This window comes from Lepidochelys olivacea (assembly GCF_965140295.1).
Source record: "Lepidochelys olivacea isolate rLepOli2 genome assembly, chromosome: 6".
Lineage (NCBI taxonomy): Eukaryota > Metazoa > Chordata > Testudines > Cheloniidae > Lepidochelys > Lepidochelys olivacea.
This window is the reverse complement of record NC_140416.1, coordinates 39,898,024-39,922,000: the sequence shown is the minus strand read 5'-3', so window position 1 is coordinate 39,922,000 and position 23,977 is coordinate 39,898,024. Positions and strand designations below refer to the sequence as shown.

The following is a 23,977-nucleotide window of genomic DNA, read 5'->3' as shown; positions in this document are numbered from 1 at the left end:
AGAGCACCCTCTGCAGGCCGGTGATCTGCCTTACCACTGGCCTCCGTCCCTCTCAGGACCCTGTGCCCCTTTCTCTGGGGTGCTGCCCCCTGCCCCCCCATGCTCTCAGGTTCTGGGTCTCCCCACCCAGGGGAATCTCCACCCTCTGACCCCACCTTGCCTCAGTCTGGGCTACTGCCAGTCCCCACTTAGCCCCTTGTATCAGGGCAGACTGCACTGTATACACCATTCATCACAGGCAAGGGGATTTTGGACCTGCTGCCTCCAGCTATGCATGGGCTGCCCCTCTGCAACCCTGCACCTGTTCAGCCTATGGTCAGGCCTGCAGCCTGAGGCTTTCCAGGCTGGAGCTCCCAGCTCCTCTGGCCCTTCCCCAGCCCTGCACCAATCTAGGTGACCTGCTTATCACCTTACAGCCAGGCCCTTCTCCCTCTATAGGCAGAGGGAGACTGACTGGGCTCCTGGCTCACAGCCTCTTAAAGGGGCCAGCTGGGCCTGATTGAGCTGGCGACAGCTGTGGTTGCTCCCTTAATCGGGCTGGGCTTTTCCCCACAGCCCCAGCCCTCTCCCCAGGCTGGCCTTAGCCCTGTCAGGGCCGGAGCGGGTAACCACACCACTACAGGAATGTAATTTTTTTTTTCTAAACCAAAATAATTACACTGGTAAAAGTCCGAATGTGAATGCAGTTATTCTGGTATAAAGGTGCCTTATTCCAGTATAGTTATTTCCCTTCTTGTATGGGAATAGCTACACTTGTATAAAGCACCTTTATATCAGTAGAGCTGTCCCTACACTGGGGGTGTTGTATTGCTTTAACATTAGAAGTATATTTAAAGTGGTACAACTTTCTAGTGTAGACTGTAAGTTTTTTCTGGGTGCTCAGCACAACAGGGTCCTGAAGCTGATTAGGTGTCTGGGCCTTACTTTGTAATATAAATTGAAACAGTTATAATGCTATAGTACTGTGCTCCTATTTCTATGCAGTACTGAGAATCAGAATTGTGGACTTTGGTCATTATTTTTTTTCCTAATATTGGCCTTGAGTGTTTTTTAAGTTAACTGGTCCAAGGAAACCAATATGATCACCTATAGACCCCTCTGAATCAGATCTTGGAAAACAGAAGTTCAGGGCATGCACCTCCATAACCATTCAGCCCAAACAGCTACCACACTCTTGGACAGGTAGTTTTCAGACATAGTCATCAAAAGATACTCCATAGACTATTAAGAGTTCCCTTCCACAATGGATTTTTTTTCTAGCTCTGTGTCTAAGAGCCCTACAAAATATGCTTAGATGGTAAAAGCAATGGTACCAGCCCTCAAGGAATAAAGAGAACAAAAAAATAATGTTTCTTCTTCCTAGTCTTGAAATATTCAGGAGGGATGAGAGACTGTATGGATCCAAAAGATGTTTACAGGTCAGTCGAGAAAACAAAACTGAATATGCAGAAGTCGAAATCCATCTTAAAAGCTATCTCAAGATCCTCATTTAGCCTCAAAGAGGCCTGTATGTACACATCCCTATTAGTCCCTCAGGTTCTTTCATGATCCAGACAATTATCAATTCAAAACATTACTCTTCAGCTGTTTAATGTCCTCAGAAGTGTTTACCAAGTGCTAGTGGTCCTGATAACTGTGCTCTTGCAACAGGCTACACAGCCATCCTGAACAGATTGCGATCCAGAGAGAACATACCGGATATGGATGGTACAATCAGATTATCTAGATCCATGATTTCCCAATATATTTTCTGAAAATGTCAGCTCCCTCCCTCTCAGAGCACCTGGGAGTCATCACGGATGCTAATTTGTACAGAATATTGCTCTCCGTGGTAAGAGAGACTCTAATCCACTACATTTTTCTCTCATTTTCTCCAAAGAAAATCATTTTGATGCTACCTTCCAAAATTATATACTCTAAAAATCCAGGCAATTTTTCTTCTTTGGCAGTTCATTTTATGACACTTATCATTCACACTTCAATAAGGAAATGACAATTGCACAAAAACTTGTAAAAATAGTTCCTGAGGCATTTTGAGGGTTTATGTACACAATTAGGTTTTTATTCTTCTCGTATTTTCATATACAAAAGATTTCACATCACGTTTTCAATATACAGTAAGTATTGCATCTAAATATGTAGCTTCCATGTCCAAGGTCTAGTTGCCTATTGTTAAAATTATTCCTTTTTGGTCTAACCATTCTTATGCTACAAATGCTGCTATTCTTACCCTTGCAACATATGGATAATACATATAAGTGACATAGACCATGAAAATGGATTACCTTGAGTTTATGAACAGGTAATTCTATTTTTCTCTTAGTCATAATAATAAACATAATTTGCATTTCAATTTGATCTTGGCCTCTGTGACTCAGCTGTGTCAAGTGTAATATGGAATATTCAAAAGACTAAAAGTAAAATCTGCCAGTGAGTTGCTGACTTTGAATTTAGAGAAGTGCAGAATATAATAATGCATACTGATGTGAAAATAGAGACTTAGGTGGAGGGAGTTTTGTACAGCTTGTTTTTGCAATCTAGGTGGGGAAAAATACAGGATAAGGCTGCTAAACAGATGAAATAGTTGTGGCCCTGAGCTCACTGAAGTCAGAAAGTGCCTGAACACACACAACTCGAAACATGCTAAGATTTAGAAGACTATTATAATAGTGACAGTAATCTTAATATTAGGAATAATCTCTAATATCAATATAATTAATGATTATTTACTCTATTGAGCAGTATTTTATTTTTTTGCTTTGCTGGCATGGAGAAGATAAAAGCAATTTTAAGATACAAAGTGTTTGCATATTCTGACAATGGAACACTCTCTGGACTCTTGCTCTGTGTCCATTCCTTTTCACCTTCCTCCAGTGACTGTATATGAAAATTGGTGACTGATGTGATGTCAGAAACATCATTGAATAGGAGTGATTAGTGCTTTGATATATATAGTCAGAGAAGTGTTAGGAATACTCTGCCTGAAACAGCACCACAACCAAGTGAAGAGTTCTTCTACATAGGTTGGCAAAACACAGGGCTGCCCTAGATTTTACAGAGCTCTATGCAACTGACGTGCAGGATCACTTTTAATAATGTTTCAGTCCAAGTCCTTGTAAGGCCTAAAAATTATGCAGTCACCTTTCAAATTCTGGAAAACTTTTTTATTCTTATGAAATATTTTTTGATAAAACAACTGAGAGAGTCCATTGCACAGAACAAGACATCCTGTTAAGTCCCTTAATTAATGTCAAGTAGCTTGTTTGAGGTCCCCACTTGTGACAAACAACTGCAAGAAAGGGCCACCTAAAGATAATATTAAGCTCCCAAGGGAGGCCACCCAGTTTTAATGTTTAGGAAAAGTCTTCATCCCTGATTTGGAACATTTATTAATATGCATAGAGTTTGGAACTAGGCCAGAAGGATACTGCACCATTTACTGAAATGGTTTGTCAAAGGTAATAGAAGGAGACATATCTATATAACCCCAGACTCTGAATCAGTGGTGAGTGGAAAACATCATCATAAGTTGTTGGTTTGGCACCTTAGAAAAAGATAGTTGATACATTGTTGATTCCTAAATGTGGGCATGAAAAGGGTATTGTATTCATTAGCTAAGTTGTTGAAAGAGAAATAATTTTATTCAAAGCAACTAAAATTTATAGACTGGATGAACAAAGATCAAGTAAGCTGAATCATACATAATTGTCCCCTCTGGTACAAGTCCACCATTTGTGCCACAAACATTTTTATTGTACATAATATTACCAAGCAAGGGATGCATATTAACATGTATATGTGTTAACATATCTTTTGAGTTAGCAGGACCCATAACCCATTCATATGAATGAATTTTGCAGGAATCATTGGTGCTATCAGTTGAGCTTTCCTACTGTAACAAAGTAATGAATTTCACATTACAGTTAATTATAGAAGCAACATTACCCACTGGCTTGAAGAAATTAACAGGCATCTTCTTCCTTAGTTCAAAGCAGCAGAAATTCTTATGAATAACCTTCAGTTTTGCCACAGAAGAGGAAATCTGGTAAAGATGAATCTGTTATGTCAAAATGCCCATTTTAAAGAATAAAATAAATGAATTAATTTACTGAGATTTATAATAAGGCTCACAGTAAAGATGATGACAAATACTCAAAAAAGGAAAGGACTGAATAATGAGACTAAGCAATCAAAAGTGTACTGCCTCATATATATATATATATATATATAATAAATTAATCTAGTACTTCTATTCCTGTTAACAAAGGGGACCACACAGAGGGTGACTTTCAGTACATTTAAAATAGGATGATTGTCTTCTGGTTTGTCTTCATGCTCTACCACAATAATGGTGATATTATTCCTACAGTGGTCTAAAAAAATTGGAAAGCAGACTATATTGGAGAGAAAGTTAATTTTCTGATTTAAAAAAAAGTACTAGGATTAAATACTTTTACCCACTACCCCCCAAAGCGGTGGTTTGTTGATGTCTGAAAAGATTAAAGATTGTATTAAATATTATGGTATGGTTGCAGTTGCTGAATACTGATAAATTATGATATAGCTTGCTGTTTTTCTCCAGCATTTTTCTGTTTATAGTGCATTAATATTTTCATCCTTTACTCAACAATATCTAGGAAGCCGGAAAACCAATTCTTCAAGTAGTGTCCCTATGGATGCTCCACACCAGGTGCACATGCACCTCTCAATCCCTTGATCGGAGATTTCTAGCTAGCAGTGCCTGTTCGGCCTGCTCATGCCCCCTGTGCCTCTTTGTGGTAGACCCCAAGGCAAACCGCTCTCAGTTCCTTCTCTACCGCCTTGGTTTGAGCCTTTCTCTTCACTTCTATTAAAAGTTAGTTTAGCTTAGCATTTTGTTAGTGTTAGCGTGGTTGGATATTTTAGCTGAGAGGACTGTTTTTCCCTCTCTTTTCCCTGGGAGTTTTGTCTTGTCCTGGCTGGGTATGCCTGGTTCCTCAGGCTTCAGGCGTTACCTCTCCTGCTGAGAGGCCATGTCAAAGAGCAATGGACACTCCAAGTGTTTCTGGTGCCTAGGAGAGTCCTGTATCTCCCAAAAGTGCTCCTTTTGTTTTCCCCTTAAGTCCAGGGCTAAGAAGAGCAGGGAGATAAATCTCCGACTGTTAACAATAGAATGTTCCCTGCAACCACCCCCTGATCCAGGTCTGAAAACCTCCCCATACATCTGTCTACAGACAGACCCAGTGCCATGGCCACCATGGGACGTGCTTCCCCGAAGAAAGGGAAGCTTTTGAAGCACTCTGGGAAGACTCCCAAAAAGAGGAGCTTGGACTCTTTGTCTAAGGAGCCAGCTGCAAAACAGACCAGATCCCCGGTCTCTTAGGATACTGTGGAGGCCAAGGACTCTTCCTGTGATAGCAGGCCTGCAAAGCCCCAGAGCTCCAGGGAGAGGAAACACTGCTCCAACAGGACACCTGTACCCTCCACCAGTAAAGAGAAACACAGAGTACCATCGAGCTTGGCTCTGTCATTGGCACTGAAGTATTGCGCTCTGCCATTGGTGCAGTTGCCCGCCTTAACCCAGCCATCGGTACCAATGCAAATAGTTCAGCTGGGGGTGCCTGTACAAGTGGTACCCTCAGTAAGGGCAAGCATCAACACCCAACAAAGCCTGTGGAATGCTCAGTGATATTAGTATCGTCGGCTCCAGCCACAGCAACTTTCGCTATGGCGTCAGTACACAGGTTCTTTCTGATACCACAAGAGCTCCATTACACAAGGTTCTCTTGGTGTTGGATGAACCAGAGTCATTGCTATTGGATACCAAGCGTCCCTCAGTACTGAGACCTTAGTCTCTGAGTGGCCCCTCTCCGGCACAGGACTTTCCTCCATCATCGTTGACTACCCCCCATGGAAGGACGTGGAGGAAGAAAAAGAGGACTCCCAGAAAGTTTCCTCAGTTTCTTTTAGGGATTCTCCTACACACCCCTCTGGGAATCCACCTTCATCCAAGTAGGACTTTGCAGCACATCAAGCATGGTGGAATCAACCCTATAAGCCACCCCCTCACCTCCAGAGACCCTCACAATGGTCATATTGTGGCATGTGGGCTGTCTATCAGCAACAGTTCAACAAACCACTAGTATCATCTTGGCTGGATACCAGGGCTCCACATCCTTCTTCTATCCTTCCAAAGCAGGAGGAGAGGTTTGAGGAGTTAGAACTTAAGGTAAATGAGGAGTCACCCCGGAAACTCCCATTTAGTCATCATCGCTGGATGAAGCACTTATGCCTCCCCTTCCTTCCATTACTGATGACTTCAGACAATTCCAGGATCTCATTAGAAGGATAGCGGACACTCTGCAGAGTATCAGAGACCAGCAACGTAAACTGCTTGATGATTTGCCGTCAACAACACCTTCCAAGGTGGCACTGCCCAATAATGAGGCTCTCCTGGATCCATCTAAGACGGTATGGTAGATGCTGGCCACTATTCCACCAGTGTGCAAAAGGCTGAACAAGAAGTATTATGTGCCCTCTAAGGACAGTGACTTTTTTTTTTTTGTTTTCCTACCCATTTCTAAATCCCTCTCTGTGGATGCTGTGAATGAGTGGGCAGACGGCACATTGCCAGGGCTACCCCCTATAAAAAAGACCGAAAGCAACGGGACCGCCTTAGACAAAAGTCTTACTCATCCACAATGTTGCAGTTCTCTGGGTATCGAAGACCCATGGAGTTCTTAGCAAAAATCTTGTTTCCATACTCTGGATGTTAGAAGGGCCTTAGCCTTCTACTTGGATAGGACTAAACAATTTAGGAGATCTCCTGCGCGGAGAGGTCTAAGAGGGCTCCCATTTCTACTCAAAGACTTTCTAAATGGATATCAGGTTCTATCTATACCTGTTATGGTTCTACAGGTACTCAACCCCTTAGGGGGTGAGAGCTCATTCAGCCATATCGCAAGTGAAATCTATGGCATTTTTGAAGAATATCCTAGGTATCATTTGAGATATGTAGAACTGCTCCTTGCACTTCAATCCATGCATTTTCAAAGCATTACGCCCTGCTCCTTGCAACCAGATTCAGTGCAGCACTTAGCACTGCAATATCATCTCCAGTTCTGGATCCTGCTCTGAAGCCCTTTCCTCCTTCTGGCAATGCTGCGTGGAAGTCACCTGGAGTGGAGCACCCATAGGGACATTACTTGAAGAGGAAAGTGTTACTCATCCTGAGCAGTAACTGTAGTTCTTCAAGATTTGTGTCCCTATGGGTGCTCCGTTGCCCTCTGTCCACCTCTGCTTTGGTTGTCCCTTAAGAGGATGGTTGGGTAGAGAAGGAACTGAAGGCAGTTCTCCGGCAGACTCATATATAGCCTCGTTGTCTGCCATGAGGAGGCATAGGACTCATGCATGGGCCAAACAGGTGAAATCTCCAATCATGGGTTGGAGAGGCTCATGCGCACCTGCAGTGGCGCACCCATAGGGGAAAGAACTACAGTTATTGCACAGGGCAAGTAGCATTTCCTTTTTCTGCCTTCCCTGTGCACTATTTCCTACTCAAATGCATGAGAATTCCACAGGTTTATGAGCAGTTCATACCTGCTTTGATTCTGTGAGAAAATAATTGTTGAGTTTAGAAGCTGGTTTACATAGCGATGCACAGGTATACTGCAATTTGGACTTACATAGAGCCAACAGATCTGAAATTACAGCAGCACTGAGATATAGGTAGGTATTAAATACATTTTACAGGGAGATGAACTAGGGCAGAAAAAATTAAAGTGACTTACCTGAACTGTCATGAAAAGTCAGTGTCAGAGTTGTAACTAGAATCCAGGAATCGGGATTTTCCTGCTCTTACCTCTATGCCACACTCCTCTCTCCTTTCCTTAGTAAAAGATCAGTTTAATAAAGTCATTGTAGTATTTCTAAAGTCTGTAAAATAATAGAGTGTCTTTAAGGAATGCAATTGCATGTAGCAGGTAAAAGGTGGTCTTATTTTGGAGGTTTTTTAGAGTACATTATAAATTGGTATGGAAAACAGTTTGTGGGGGTGTAGTGTATACAGTCAAATTATGTAGTTCAGGATTATTTTTTCTGTTTGTTAGTTTCATTTTTAAGGGTCTGAAAAGAATATAGAGAAAAAATGGATGATATATAATTAGTTTTGAACCTGCTTGGACATTCAGTCTTCTGCTATAGATATGATATAATGCTATCTAATCTCCATGAGAATTATCATAATCTCACATTTGAAATTGACATTTCAACTATTTTTCAAAATAAAAAGGAATATTTGGGGTTTTGTCATTTTCCTTTTAGTGCATGATAATTTCTGTCATAAACCTCATCCCAAATAATACAGAAATAGTTCAGAGTACTATGAGTTGAGTATAACATTTAATGTCTGCACATAATTATAGTGTTGTCATTTGTGACACTGTAATCAAGGCTTTGTCTTCATTTTTATTACAAACTCCCTGTTTTTAAGGGTTTGTAAGAGAGATTGATCAGGGTGAAAACTGACAGTAAAAATCAAAACAAATTAAATGTGAAAGCAATTCATAATACAGAGTGATTACTATTGGCATTTTGAAAACATAATTGCAGAGTAATCAGGCTTGTAAATTATGTGCAGGGTAATTTACTTGTGAAGGAATTCAAAAGGGCTGTGTATACTAGTATGCATCTTAAATACTTTACATGTTAACTCTAAATATGAGTTGAGGCATATCAGGTGCATATTTTCTTTGTAAAAGAAATAAACTATGTTATTTTTTTCTTAAAGATCAATTAGACTAAATATAACTTAAAGTGATAGTAGAATTAAGGCTGAGCACACTAATATCTTTTCTCCACTTGACACATGATGGACCTGAGTGCACTCTTATGTTGGTGGGATGGGCTAGTTTGAGAGTTAATCAGGGGATAATCTCATGTCTCCTGAAGGAAAGCTACAGATTACATTTTCTAAATCCTCCACCACTGCCATGAGTATGAATGTCACTGTGTGATTCTATAGGATTTGCATATTTATGCAGCTCCTCTGTTCACCTAAGGTGAATCTAGATTTGATGGCTCCACTTGTGAATCATGCAGGCAAGGATGATTTGCTCAATTTGCATGATTCTTTGTAAGATTGACATTTTAAAGCTTAAGAAAATATGTAAAACTTTGTCAGACATATTTATCATTATCTTGAAATGTTTGTGCTTTCTGTTTCTATAGGCTGCATTGTTCACCTTTGCCACCAGAGGTATGAGCAAGCCCCTTAACTGTTTGTGCTCTCTTGTGCCTGTCATCACTATTTCTGTTTCTTGTGTGAAAGGGCAGAAGAGAGAATGCAGGTAATCAGTTTGGAGAGGTGTTCAGTATGTGTTATGTTCAAAGCAACCAGTAAGTGTCCAGGGGGATAGTCATTCCCCTGATGTGTCAGAGCTTCTGAACGCCTTTGAAAAATCTGATTGAACATCCAGTCCCTTAACTAAGCCCCAGACCTATCCTCCTTGAATACTCAACACCTTGAGTTCTCAGGAGATTTGAATGAGATTAACAAATGGTTCTGAAAATCCCCTTGGCACCCAAACATACATTGAGCCCAGTTGCAGTACAAGCCACTTATGTCTTCACAAGCTTTTTTTTTAGCAATGTTTTTTAAATAGTTATTCTCAATAGCAACTATTAAAACAAGTATACATTACCTTAGAGTCTTTATCGTTGTATATAAAAGAGTGTCATTTTGATGATTTTTTTTAAAACATAAATTAATGAGGGTGTCAACGTGTGAGACTATAACTGTGTTTCCGTTATCCAGTGTTTACCTGTATTGTAGTTAGTATTAGTATTTTAATATTGTAGTGAAAATTCATGAAAGCTCTGTAGGGCAGGGGTCATCTTTTTGTTCTGTGTATGTACAGTGCCTAGCAAAATGTGGTCCTGGCCCATGACTAGGGCTCTTAGGTGCTTTGGTAATAAAGATAATTAATAATAATGTTATACTACATAGCTTCCCCTGGAGAGATCTTGATATTATACCACAAAAATTCTATTATAATTTTTTAAGAAGGGGAGAAAAGCTTTAAAAAGAGATTATCTGCTTCTCTAGTGGTCTTAAAAGACTGAATTTTTATAATTAACTTTCTCTTTCATGGGAAACCATAATATTGCTGAGTAATGTGTTTGCTTTTTCCTCTACTAACTTTTTCTGTTTGTCTGGAACCAAATACTTCACCTGGTTTTTGGACTGTAGTGTATTTTCCCTGAAAGGAGACACTAAGGCTCACTGGTGAGATGTATAATGTTAAGATGAATGTGAAATCGTTAATTTTCTCATTTAAAAATAGAATACACAGTAACATGGTGTGATATAAAGAATTTATTGGCATACATGTTAGGGTGGCAGCTTTACTCCTGGGTGTCAAAGCAATTAGTTATTCAGGTCATGCCAAATGAGTCTCAATAAAACCTTTATACCCCAGCATCAGATATTCTGTATACACTGTAATTTCAAAATGAAATGTTTTAGAAGGTTTGGGGTTTGTTTTGTTCAGTTTATTTGAAGTTTGGTGCTACTTTTCATATTCATCCACCAATGAAACCAGTCTTCCAAAATGCCAGGAGAACAGCAACCGGAAGTTTAATTTAAAAGAAAAAAAGAAAAATCCTACTAGTGGAAACTTTAGAAACGTCTAAAAATGACCTATATAGCTTTTCCATTTACAATAATGTCACAATTCTAAGATACACTTTCTAAGACTGGAAACCAATGCTATTTATCCCATTGTGAAGAAGGTGAATCTCCTGTTTCCAGTGGTAAAAGCTTCTATTTTTATTCTGACAGATGAAATAGTGAGATATTGGACCTTAAACTTGTCACTGGTGCAGAGCTAAAAATTTTCTATTATTCACTTCAGGCCATATAATTCTAGTTTGGGACAGGAAATTCTACATTTGGGGAAGAGGTTTGAAGCCGCTTGCAGGTTTAGAATGCTAACTGTATTCCCAGAGATTGATTAGAGGGCAAAATGCAGATGGAGTGGTCTGTGATATATTCATTTCTCCCGCAGCTGTGCAACCACCTATATATTGCTAACATTTTAATCACTGACCTTTGTTAAATATTCAGTTCAAAACAACATTCAATCCCACCAGTGATGCAGGCATCATAGGGATTTTACACTTAAATTGCTTTATATAAGAATGTGTGAGGGGACACGCAACTACTCTGTTAATGTAAACAAGTGAATTTAATTGGAGTGAATTCATTAGTTGAATTTCAGGCTCCCATCTGAGGTTTACAGATGGAATAGCAAGGACTTTCAACCCAGGCTAAAGTGTTTTAAACAACTGTGGAAATAGAATACAGTTATCTTCTGTATCAAAGTTTACGTAGGGTCTGGAGTCAATGAAACTGTTTCCACTGATTTTAAGAGATGTTGAATCAGGATCTTAAGCAGCAGACTGAGTACTAGATTCATCTAATGGAAAATTAAACTGACTGCCTTTGAAGACCATTTTCTTTCTCCTTGAGGGCAATAAACAATACTTCATATTTGACCTGAACCTGCAGGTGCTCAGCATCTCCAAATCAGACTTTTTTTCTTAAATCTTAAAATGAACTATGGTTTTACTTAATTTTTGGTATCAGTAATAGAGGCACTTCTAAAATTTCTGTGGACTCTCTCCATGAAGATCAGGTCCTCAGACACATCTGGTATCATCTTTTCCACTATCCACATCTCAAAAACCTGAATAGGGAACCTGATGCTGTGAGGAGTTGAGTCCTCATCTTTCTTTGACGTCAGTGGCACTTGAAGCACTCAATACTTTGTAGAATTGGACCGAAGATTTCCAAATACACAAACACATTCTGTGTTCTGATTTTCTTGTACTTCCCACCTTCTGTTTTAGTGGTTTATTTCTTCCTGTGGGAAGTTTACAGTAATGAGAGAACAAAATTCTAAGAAAATATTAAATATGGTGACACAGGTCATATTTAACAAGTACATGGAAAAACATTCTTTAGAATTTTCAGGTAAAAGGCTTAATTTAAATTTCAACTTTCATTTATAAAACAAATAGTCTTTTAATCCTCCTAAATTTAAACCGTTCAAATTGCCAATGGCAAATGTCAGTTCTCACTTACATTTTTATCTGTTCTAAATTTCAAAAGAACTATTGGGGGCAAAAATCATTGTATCCCATGTCCTGTAATGTTTACAAAAATGTTCTGTCACAGTTAGTTAAAGCCAATCCTCTTTGGAGCAGCAATGGAAGAAAGATAAAGTTTGTTTGTTTAAATTAAAAAAATAAAAACTTCTCCCAAAAGAATATTAAAAAGTTATTTGAGGTGCTCATTTATTTTATTTCCTGATGACTTGACCATCATAAGAACGGCCATACTGGGTCAGACCAATGATCCATGTAGCCCAGTATCCTGTCTTCCAACAGTGGCCAATGCCAGGTGCTTCAGAGGGCAGAGGGAATAAACAGAACAAGTAACCATTAAGTGATCCATCCAGTTTGCCCATTTCCAGCTTCTGGCAAACAGAGGCTAGAGACACTTCAGAGCATGGTTTTGTCTCCCTGCCCATCCTGGCTAATAGCTATTGATGGACCTATCCTCCATGAACTTATCTTCTTCTTTTTTGAATCCTGTTATAGCATTGGCTTTCACAACATCCTCTGGCAAAGAGTTCCACACGTTAACTGTGCATTGTGTGAAGAAATACTTCCTTTTGTTTGTGAGAAACACAATCTTAAATGCTGGTGAACCCACAGATCACTGGAACTGATAGGAAGTAAATGTATATGTGTGTGTTAACAAAACTCTGCTACTTTCCCTATCCTATTTATTAAACTGATTTTTTTATCATATTAAAAAACAAGTTTTGAAGTATGATTATAGTCTTTTTTTTAATGACTTTATATAAAAGTGAGAGGTATGATAGACCAGTGGTTGCTTTATGGAAAGCACAGTTGCTTCTCTCTTCACAGACTGTAAATCTGATTTGGAAAAAGCTGTCTCGGCTTAAAGTTTAAACAGCCTCTACTGACTTGACCCTGCTGATATCACAGCAAGCAGCAACTGTTGGCAGGAGGTGAAACTCCTCCTGAATAGTAGAAGGATCCAAAAGTTTTGTGAGCTTTTTTTAAATTTACAAATTGAATTAATTTTAAAATGTTTTAAAAAATAGACCTCGGTTGATCTGCTATTTCCCATGAATTCATCAGTTTTGTACAGAGTAAGGTTGGTGTTTCCAGACACTTTTTTTAAAAGGTTTTATAATAGAATTCAAAAATAAATCGTGTAAGATACTTTTGTCTGGTTTCAGAGTAACAGCCGTGTTAGTCTGTATTCGCAAAAAGAAAAGGAGTACTTGTGGCACCTTAGAGACTAACCAATTTATTTGAGCATCAGCTTTCGTGAACTACAGCTCACTTCATCGGATGTATACTGTGGAAAATACAGAAGATATTTTTATACACACAAACCATGAAAAAATGGGTGTTTATCACTACAAAAGGTTTTCTCTCCCCCCACCCCATTCTCCTGCTGGTAATACCTTATGTAAAGTGATCACTTTCCTTACAATGTGTATGATAATCAAGGTGGGCCATTTCCAGTACAAATCCAGGTTTTCTCCCCACCCTCCCCAACAAATCCACTCTCCTGTTGGTATCTCCTTTTGTCTGTATTCTCCTGCTGTAAATGATGGATCCACTGACAACCTTTCACAGAACTGACGCACATCTGAAGCAGTAGGGTCAGACCCTCTGAACATTTTAAGCTTGAATGGCAATTTGAATGGAGTTTCATGGAAAAAAATATGCACCATGTATCTAGAACTAAAACAAACATTCTCAGTGTTTTGGCTTTCTGACGTCTTTTTGCCCCATAATCAACTTTCAAAGGTACAGCAGGTGGCTTGAAGGTAGAATGTTTTAATGATTAGTAACGCTTTACACAGCTTTTGCGTCACTTTTTATTTCCAAATAATTTGCTAACAAGTCACCCAAGGGCTTGAAATCGACCAAGAAAATAACCAAAGGGAGTCTGCCGTGCAATTGATACTGATGAACAGAGAATGGAAAGTATAGAAGGAAGAATAAGAATTATCTATTTACTTAGCTGCACTTGGTGATGTCTGATGTTTGACTTTTTTTGTACTGACTATATGATATCTATTCAAAATAATGACTCCCCAGTTGTAATGTTATGTTGTGTCTAGACTCCCCTTTTTATATTTGAACAAAGTTGTATTTATTCAATGTAGCCAGCTTTGATATACTTTTTTCTATAAAACATTCACTCCCCACTAATGTCAGTGTAATGGATTTTTCAGTAGACTGAGTCAATTTTCTCACTGTTTCCATACCCAGAAATCCCGTTGGAGTTGTATCTCTTGGACAATAAGGCAGACTGACTTCAAATTTTACAGAACTAAGCAAGCAACAAAAGTAGCTGACTACTGTTGCCACTTGCTGTATTACCTTGATAGTCCCTGAGCAAAGTGGGGTGGCTGTATGTAATTTCACTCAATCCTTCTAAATTGTAGCTTTCCTAAGAATAAGGTTGACCTGCTGATTTTGGACCAATATAGAGCTTTCTGAAGGGGCACAAAATCTCACAAAAGATGGAGCTATATTTTTGTTTTTTACTTTTAACCCTCTCTATGATGCCACTGCCTCAAATTATATGTAGGCAACTCCTACTTTTCCAGCCATATGTAGGGACAAATTTTCCTCTCTTCAAAATTGTCCTCACATCTTCGATATGTAAATCAGATCTTACATGTTAGACCTGATCTACATTCACAACACTCAATTTATGCACACACTGTGCCCATAAGCAGAGGACCAGTGCACCACTTAAGTCCTCTCTTGACAATTTAGATGGGATTTAAGTGATGCCTAGGCCTTGAACTAGCTCCTCTGTACAGTAGTGAATTTTATCCCTGATAGATAAACCTGCAAAATATGTGTACATCTTCAGAGACTGTTTGGAGGCATCCTTAATGGACTGCCTCTATCTCATATTGTTTAATATTGGAATGCCACAAATAATGGATGTGCTTATATTACAAAATATCAAATTTCTCTATTTTTAAATATTCTTCAGTAAATATGATTTCTTCACATTTTAATCTCAAAATATAAACCCTTGTTTTAACAGATTTTATTAGAAGAAGAAACCTATACAATCATTGCAGATACACTATAAATGTTAGACTATTAAGAAAACTACATTTTTTTTGTGCAGGGGGATGGGAAGGACATAGCTGTTCAAATTGCTTCTGATCAATTTGCAACACTTTAATTTAAAAATATTGCAAATTGAGGTGCACAAATTGTTAATGAGCTCTATGTTATTTATAAATGGACTGTGTATACACCACAAGAATATCAGGAGTCAAACACAGCTCCTCAAGGGTCCTGTTGTTGAAAATAAGGTCAGTCATATTCAGCGTCCGTTGCCAGAATGTATGCTCAAATTCTCATTCTGAGTGTGGTTGCTGACACTTTTTGTTGTACATTGGATATTGAACAAGTTTGGCCCTATGCAGACTAGTCAGTAATCCACAATTGAGGGATGTAACGAGGTGGTGGGGTCCCCCGCCGCCCCGTCCCCTGCCGCCCCACCGCCCCGGAGAGGGACGAGCCCCTCCAGACACGAGAGTGGGCAGGGCCACAAAACTCCAAGCCCACCTCCCAGAGGGTCAGGCGCAGGATAGGAAGTAGAAAAGCATGGGGCCAGAGCTCACTTGGGGCGCAGCCACTGGAGAGGCCAGATGCCTCCAGCCTAGCTCCTGGCTGGGAGACCCTGGCAACCGGCGGTGGACCCGAAGACTGGCCTGATGCTGACCAGAGCCCGGAGGAGTTGTCAAGCCTGCCCCTCGCCAGTTATCCAGAGGAGCTGCCAAGCCTATCCGTCACCAGTTACCCTGAGGATCCCATGGTGCTTGACCCCCCTGAGGATACTGTCCTGACTCAGGTACCTCTAGGGGGGGAGTTAGGAAGTAGCCCGGGGCAGCCAACCCTAGTCTGGCTGCAGCACTGCCAGAGCCTATGTCAGTGTGTTGCGGCCAGGATCCCCACTGACTCAGCAGCGGGTCTTCTGCTGCTGCTAGGGCCCCGGGCTGGGATGCAGTGGAGTGGGTGGGCGGGCCTGCCTCCCCCACTACACCCAATTCGTGGGTGGCAGTCTCCCCCTCTCAGAGGCCCTTTGGAGCCAAGAGTCTGGGCTTATTGTTAACCTGTCTGAGCTCAGCCCTTGCCTGACCTTGCCGCCCCACCCTGACCCAGGGCCTGGGCCTGTTACTTATAAACTGCTGCTCAGCCCCTGCCTAAGGGCCCGAGCCTTAGGGTATGTCTATACTATGAAATTAGGTCAAATTTATAGAAGTCAATTTTTTAGAAAGCGATTTTATTCAGTCGATTGTGTGTGTCCCCATACTAATGCACTAAGCACATTAAGTCGGCGGAGTGCGTCCACAGTACCGAGGCTAGCATCAACTTTCGGTGCGTTACACTGTGGGTAGCTGTCCCACAGTTCCCGCAGTCTCTGCTGCCTATCCTTCCCTCCATGAAAGCAATGGCAGACAATCATTTCACACCTTTTTTCCGTGCGGATGACATACTGCTTTCAGCAATCAGTGCAGTAGGACTGCTAACCGTCGTCGTCATCCACCGTTTCTGCTGCCACTCTGCTCTCCTGATGCTATGAATCCACCTCGCAGGTCCCCTATATGACCATCGTCATCCACCGTTTCCGCTGGCACTCTCCTGATGGTCTCTCAGGGCCGCTTCCACTGCAACTCTGCTCAGCTGCTCTTGTCTCGCCATGCCATGGCAAGCGTGCAGCCCGCTCAGCTGTTGTGTCCTGTCAGCAGATGGTGCAGTAGGTCTGCAAAACTGGTCATCCAACCACCACTTCCCCTGCAACTCTGCTCTCCTGGAGACGCCATACCATGACAAGCTGGAGCCCGCTCAGATCACCGCAGCAGTTATGAGCATTGTAAACACCTCACACATTATCATGCAGTATATGCAGAACCAGAACCTGCAAAAGCAGATGAGTAGGCGATGTCAGCGTGATGACGAGAGCGATGCGGTCATGGACACAGACTTCTCTCAAAGCATGGGCCCCAGCAATTTGGCCATCCTGGTGGCAATGAGGCAGGCTCATGCCATGGAACACCAATTCTGGGCCCAGGAAACAAGCACAGACTGGTGGGACTGCATAGCGTTGTAGGTCTGGGATGATTCCCAGTGGCTGCAAAACTTTTGCATGCATAAGGGAACTTTCATGGAACTTTGTGACTTGCTTTCCCTGGCCCTGAAGCATAAGAATACCCAGATAAGAGCAGCCCTTACAGTTGAGTGGCGATAGCCCTGTGGAAGCTTGCAATGCCAGACAGCTACCGGTCAGTCAGGAATCAGTTTGTAGTGGGCAGATCTACTGTGGGGGATGCTGTGATCCAAGTAACCAACGCAATCACTGAGCTGCTGCTATCAAGGGTAGTGACTCTGGGAAGTGTGCAGGTCACAGTGGATGGCTGCCGCCACTTTTCCTCTTAATCCCACCACCTGTCCTCTTGCGCGTCCCTCCTGTCCTCGCGTTCATTTTGTGCTTTCCTGAACTCTGCCATTGTCTGCCTCCATGTATTCTGCTGGGCTCTTTCAGTTTGGGTGAACTGCATGAGCTCAGAGAACATTTCATCATGAGTGCGTTTTTTTTCGCCTTCTTATCTGCGCTAGCCTCTGGGATGGAGATGCTAGTCGCAGCGTTGAAACATTTGCAGCTGAGGGAGGGGAAAAAAGGGAGAGTAAAATTGAAAAGGACGCATTGGCCATTTAAAAGGAGGGTCTGATGTTTTCGGGTTAACATGCAGCACAAACCCAACTAAACCCCCCCCTGCACACCCAATTCTCTGGGATGATCATTTCACCCTCCCCACACTGTGTGGCTAACAGCGGGGATGATTTTCTCTTCAGCCACAGGCAAACAGCCCAGCAGGAATGGCCACCTCTGAATGTCCCCTTAATAAAATTCCCCTATTTCAACCAGGTGACCATGAATGATATCACTCTCCTGAGGATAACACAGAGAGATAAAGAACGGATGTTGCTTGAATGCCAGCAAACACCGGGACCACACACTGCCATGGTTTCTTATGCAATGATTCCAGGCTACGTGCTACTAGCCTGCCATAGTAAAGTGTCCTACCATGGAGGACGCAATAAGGCTGCCCTCCCCAGAAACCTTTTGCAAAGGCTTTGGGAGTACCTCCAGGACAGCTTCATTGAGATGTCCCTGGAGCATTTCCGCTCCATACCCAGACACGTTAACAGACTTTTCCAGTAGCTGTACTGGCCGCGAATGTATCCCAAGTCTTCAGGGCAAATTAATCATTAAACATGTTTGCTTTTAAACGGTGTATTATATTTACAAAGGTACACTCACCAGAGGTGTCTTCTCCGCCTTCAAGGTCCGGGAGCCCGGGTTGGGAGGGTACTGTCTCCAGGGTGATCAGCAGTTCCTGGCTGTCGGGGAGAATGGTTTCTCTGCTTGCCTGGTGTGCGCTATCTTCAGTCTCCCCTTCCTCATCATCCTCCTCGTCCCCAAAATCCTCATCCCTATTGCATGAGACTCCCTTGCAGGAGTCCATGTACAGGTGTGGGGTAGTTGTAGGGGCACCCCCTAGAATTGCATGCAGCTCATTATAGAAGTGGCATGTCTGGGGCTCTGACCCCGAGCGGGCATTTGCCTCTTGGATTTTTTGGAGTAACAGCCGTGTTAGTCTGTATTCGCAAAAAGAAAAGGAGTACTTGTGGCACCTTAGAGACTAACCAATTTATTTGAGCATGAGCTTTCGTGAGCTACAGCTCACTACAGCATCCGATGAAGTGAGCTGTAGCTCACGAAAGCTCATGCTCAAATAAATTGGTTAGTCTCTAAGGTGCCACAAGTACTCCTTTTCTTTTTGGATTTTTTGGTAGGCTTGCCTGAGCTCCTTAAGTTTCACACGGCGCACTGCTGCGGGTCCCTGTGATAGCCTCTGTCCTTCATGCCCTTGGAGATTTTTTCAAATGTTTTGGCATTTCGTCTTTTGGAACGGAGTTCTGATAGCACAGATTCGTCTCCCCATACAGCGATCAGATCCAGTACCTCTTGTCTGGTCCATGCTGGAGCTATTTTGCAAGTCTGGGACTCCACGGTCACCTCTGCTGATGAGATCTCCATGGTCACTTGTGCTGATCAGCACGCCACGCTGGCCAAACAGGAAATGAAATTCAAAAGTTCGCGGGGCTTTTCCTGTCTACCTGGCCAGTGCATCCGAGTTGAGAGTGCGGTCCAGAGCGGTCACAATGGAGCACTGTGGGATAGCTCCCGGAGGCCAATACCATTGAATTGCGCCCACACTAACCCAAATTCGACCCAGCGATGTCGATTTCAGAGCTAATCCCCTCGTCAGGGAGGAGTACAGAAATCGATTTCTGGCTTCGTTGTGTGGATGGGTATAGGGTTAAAATCGATGTAATGCTGCTAAATTCGACCTAAACTCGTAGTGTAGACCAGGGCTTAAACTCATTGCTGCCCCTCCCTTACCCAGAGCCTGAGCCTGTTACTCTTAAACTGCTGCTCAGCCCCTGCCGAAGGGCTTGAGCCTTAGACTCATTGCCGCCCTGCCCTGAGCTAGGGCCTGGGCTTGGTAATTGTAGAACTGTTGCTCAGCCCCGCCTGAGCCACCACCCACTGGCACTCACCACCCACGATTGGGCATGAACAACTGCTTTGTGGCATCAACCCAGTCACCCCTGTGAGAGACTCCCGCAGCCGGACTGATGCCATACCAGCAATGGTGAGGACATAACGAGGCAGTGTGGTTCCCCGCTGCTCTGGAGAGGGACAAGCCCGACTAAGCCCCTCTACAAGGGGGGAACTAGGAATGAATCTTTATTAACATAGCCGTTGAGCTGCATCTAAGCTCTGCTTCCTGTATTTGTTTATCTTTGCGAAGGGAGATGAAGAGAAGCAGTCCTTCAATAAATAAAAAAATAAATAAATATAGCTCTGTTTATACACACACACACACCCTGAGTGCTGAAACAAAAAATAACAAAGGTCTCCATACTAATCACATTGAATATTAGTATGAGCTTCAATTCGTAAAGTTTACAGTGAAAAAAGTTGAGTACCATTAGGAGGAAAGAGAATATCCGATAATCAGGTGGATAGGATCTTGCTATTTCTGCAGGAAGCAGGGTCAGTCATCAAGACTTGTAGTCTTCTTTATAACACCTAACCTCATGATTCTGTTATATCCAAATGAAGGAAACAATCCTCCAACTGCTTCCTCCTTAAATTCTGCTGTTTTATATAGGAGAAGCAGATAATCAGTGTCCTCCTCTTTACAATCCTGCTTATATTAGTAAAAGGTTTGGGCCATCAGTGTCCTTTCCTCCTCCCCCCACATGACCCTGCTGTCTGTGAATGCGGGACAGTGAGCCATCAGCAGCCACCTGTAAACGTCTCTGCTGCAGCAGAACTTGGTACCCCTTACCATCTTGTTTGTATCTTCCCTGTAGTTCGTCAGAAGTCTCCCTCTTCATGCCTTCATAATCTGTTGAATTGTGATTTCATAATCATGAATTATATTACCTAGATCTTTAAAAGAGATAAAGGGAAGATGGGTTGCCATAAAAGTCTGGGCATATACAAATCTAATGTTTTTTTTCATTTGGAACTGTAAAAGCGCAGCTAAATGGATTTTTATTTTAATACCGTATTGTGTTTTCATTACCATTTTAATTTAACAAGAAGGTTAGTCTTAGAAATGGTACTTTGCCTCAAGTGATCTTTCCTGACATTAATTTATGAATGAATTGAATATCTTCCACTCATCTTCATGGAGCTACATTTATAACTAATCAGATGTAATTGTTTTCATCCTAATAATTCAGTTAAAAGTTATTGCCCTAGTGTTTTCATAGAGATCCAAATGATCTTTAGTCTCCCTTTTTTATGTGGTGAATACCCCCAGGATGTGCCATGTACATGTGCAGTGCCCATCGGAGTGATATTTGCATCAGCTTTTAATGTGCACACTGTGGGGTAACATTTCAAAGAGATGCGTGGGGCTTTAGCTCTGTGACTTCCACTGTTTGTAAGTGAGAGACATGCAATTAACACTCTCCATGGTACTTTGAAAACGTAAGGTTATGTGTCCTGCTTCTGTTGCTTTAGTCAAAATAATTCCTCGCCACTCTGCAATATGTGGTCCTTGCGGGGGTTGTAGTACACGTTATTTAAAGTTTTGTAATTGTGCCTGATTTTTACACACCTGTAGAACAGCTACAGTGTTCTAAATTGAGTAACTGGTGTTACTTCTCAACTCAACTGTCTTATTAATATGAGATCTGGAGGCTAGCAAAATTCTACAATTGACAGAAAATCAGTAATTTGGAAAAAATATGTAGGACTTTGTCTTCATTGAATTTCCCCCTTATATGTCACTCCAAATAGTCCAATAGTCATACACTCTTATAAAGAGTTTTCTAATCTAAGAAATTTTCTATGGAACAAGGAAACTGGACATCATAACCTTTTGAGGGTATGACTACAGTAATTATTAATCAGATCCATTGTTTATAAACTATCCAGAAATGACCAAATACTCTTGAGATTATTGGTGATATAGAAGAATAGAACCATAGGACTGGAAGGGACCTCAAGGGGTCATCTAGTCCAGTCCCCTGCACTCATGGCAGGACTAATCAATGGTGACGTTGCATCACAGAATCATGGAAGTGTAGGACTGGAAGGGACCTTGTCAGGTCTTCTAGTCAAGTCTGCTGCACTCATGGCAGGACTAAGTATTATCTAGACCATCCCTGGCAAGTGTTTGTCTAACCTGCTTTTAAAAATCACCAATGATGGGGATTCCACAATCTCCCTAGGCAATTTATTCGAGTGTTTAACCACCATGACAGGAAGTTTTTTCCTAATGTCAAGTGCCCTTGCTGCAATTCAAGCCCAATACTTCTTGTCCTATCCTCAGAGGTTACGGGGAATAATTTCTCTTCCTCCTCCTTGTAAAACCTTTTATGTACTTGAAAACTCTTATAATGTCTCCCCTCAGTCTTCTGTTCTCCAGACTAAACAAACCCAATTTTTTTCAATCTTCCCTCATAGGTCATGTTTTCTAGACCATTAATCATTTTTGTCGCTCTTCTCTGGACGTTCTCCAATTTGTCCACATCTTTCCTGAAATGTGGAGCCCAGAACTGGACACCATAATCACTTGAGCATAATCAGTGCAGAGCAGAGTGGAAGAATTACTTCTCATGCCTTGCTTGCAACACTCCTGCTAATACATCCCAGAATGATTGGTTTTTTATACTTTTGACTCATATTTAGCTTGTGATCCACTGTGACCCCCAGATCCCTTTCTGCAGTATTCCTTCCGAGGAAGTCATTTCCCATTTTGTATATGAGTTACTGATTGTTCCTTCCTAAGTGGAGTAGTTTGCATTTGTCCTTATTGAATTTCATCCTGTTTACTTCAGACCTTTTCTCTAGTTTGTCCAGATCATTTTGAATTTTAATCCTATCCTCCAAAATACTTGCAACCCCTTCCAGCTTAGTATTATCCTCAAACTTTTTAAGTGTACTCTATATGCCATTATGTAGATCATTAATGAAGATATTGAACAGAACTGTATCCAGAACTCATCCCTGCGGGACCCCACTTAGTATGCCTTTCCAGCCTGACTGAATCACTGATGATTATTCTCTGGGAATGGTTTTCCAACCAGTTATGCACCCACCTTATGGTATCTCCATCTAGGTTGTATTTCCCTAGTTTGTTTATGAGAAGGTCATGTGAAACAGTATCAAAAGCCTTACTAAAGTCAAGATATACCACATCTACCACTTCATCCTTATCCACAAGGTTTGTTACTCTGTCAAAGAAAGCTATTAGGTTGGCTTGACTTGATTTGTTCTTGACAAATCCATGCTAACTGTTACTTATCACCTTATTATCTTATAGGTATTTGTAGATTGATTGCTTAATTATTTGCTCCATTATCTTTCCAGGTACTGAAGTTAAGCTGATAGTCTGTAATTCCCCAAGTTGTCCTTATTTCCTTTTTTATTGATAGGCACAATATTTGCCCTTTTCCAATCATCTGAAATCTCTCCCATCTTCTATGACTTTTTGAAGATAATTGCTAATAATTCAGATACCTCCTCAGTCAGCTTCTTGAGTATTCTAGGATGGCCCTGGTGACTTGAAGACATCTAACTTGTCTAAGTAATTTTTAACTTGTTCTCTCCCTGTTTTAGCCTGTGATCTGACATCATTTTCACTGGCATTCAACGTGTTAGATGTCCAATCGCTACTAAACTTTTTGGCGAAAACTGAAACAAAAAGGTCATTTAACAGTTATGCCATTTCCACATTTTCTGTTATTGTTTTTGCCCCTCTCATTGAGTAACAGGCCTACCCTGTCCTTGGTCTTCCTCTTGCTTCTCATGTTTTCTTGTTATCTTTTATGTCTCTAGCTAGTTTTATCTCGTTTTGTGCCTTGGCCTTTCTAATTTTGTCCCTACATACTTGTGTTATTAGTTTATGTTTATCCTTTGTAATTTGACCTAGTTTCCACTTTTTGTAGGACTCTTTTTTGAGTTTCAGATGATTGAAGATCTCCTATTTAGCCAGGGTCATCTCTTACCTTACTTCCTGTCTTTCTTACGCAATGGATTAATTTGCTCTTGTGCCCTTAAGAATGTCTCTTCGAAAAACTGCCAACACTCTTGAACTGGTTTTCCCCTTAGACTTGTTTCCCACAGCATCTTACCTACCAACTCTCTGAATTTCCTAAAGCCTGCCTTCTTGAAATCCATTATCTTTATTGTGCTCTTTTTCCATACTACTATTCCTTTGATTCGAATACTTTGAAGAGAACAGTCAGTAAAGTTATCTTATTA

At 41.3% G+C, this 23,977-nt stretch overlaps 1 protein-coding gene across 1 annotated transcript in view; it reads left to right on the top strand.

Moving 5' to 3' along the window:
* Positions 1-23,977, top strand: part of METTL15 (methyltransferase 15, mitochondrial 12S rRNA N4-cytidine) — a 190,812-nt gene that overhangs the window by 112,418 nt on the left and 54,417 nt on the right. The window lies entirely within an intron of this gene.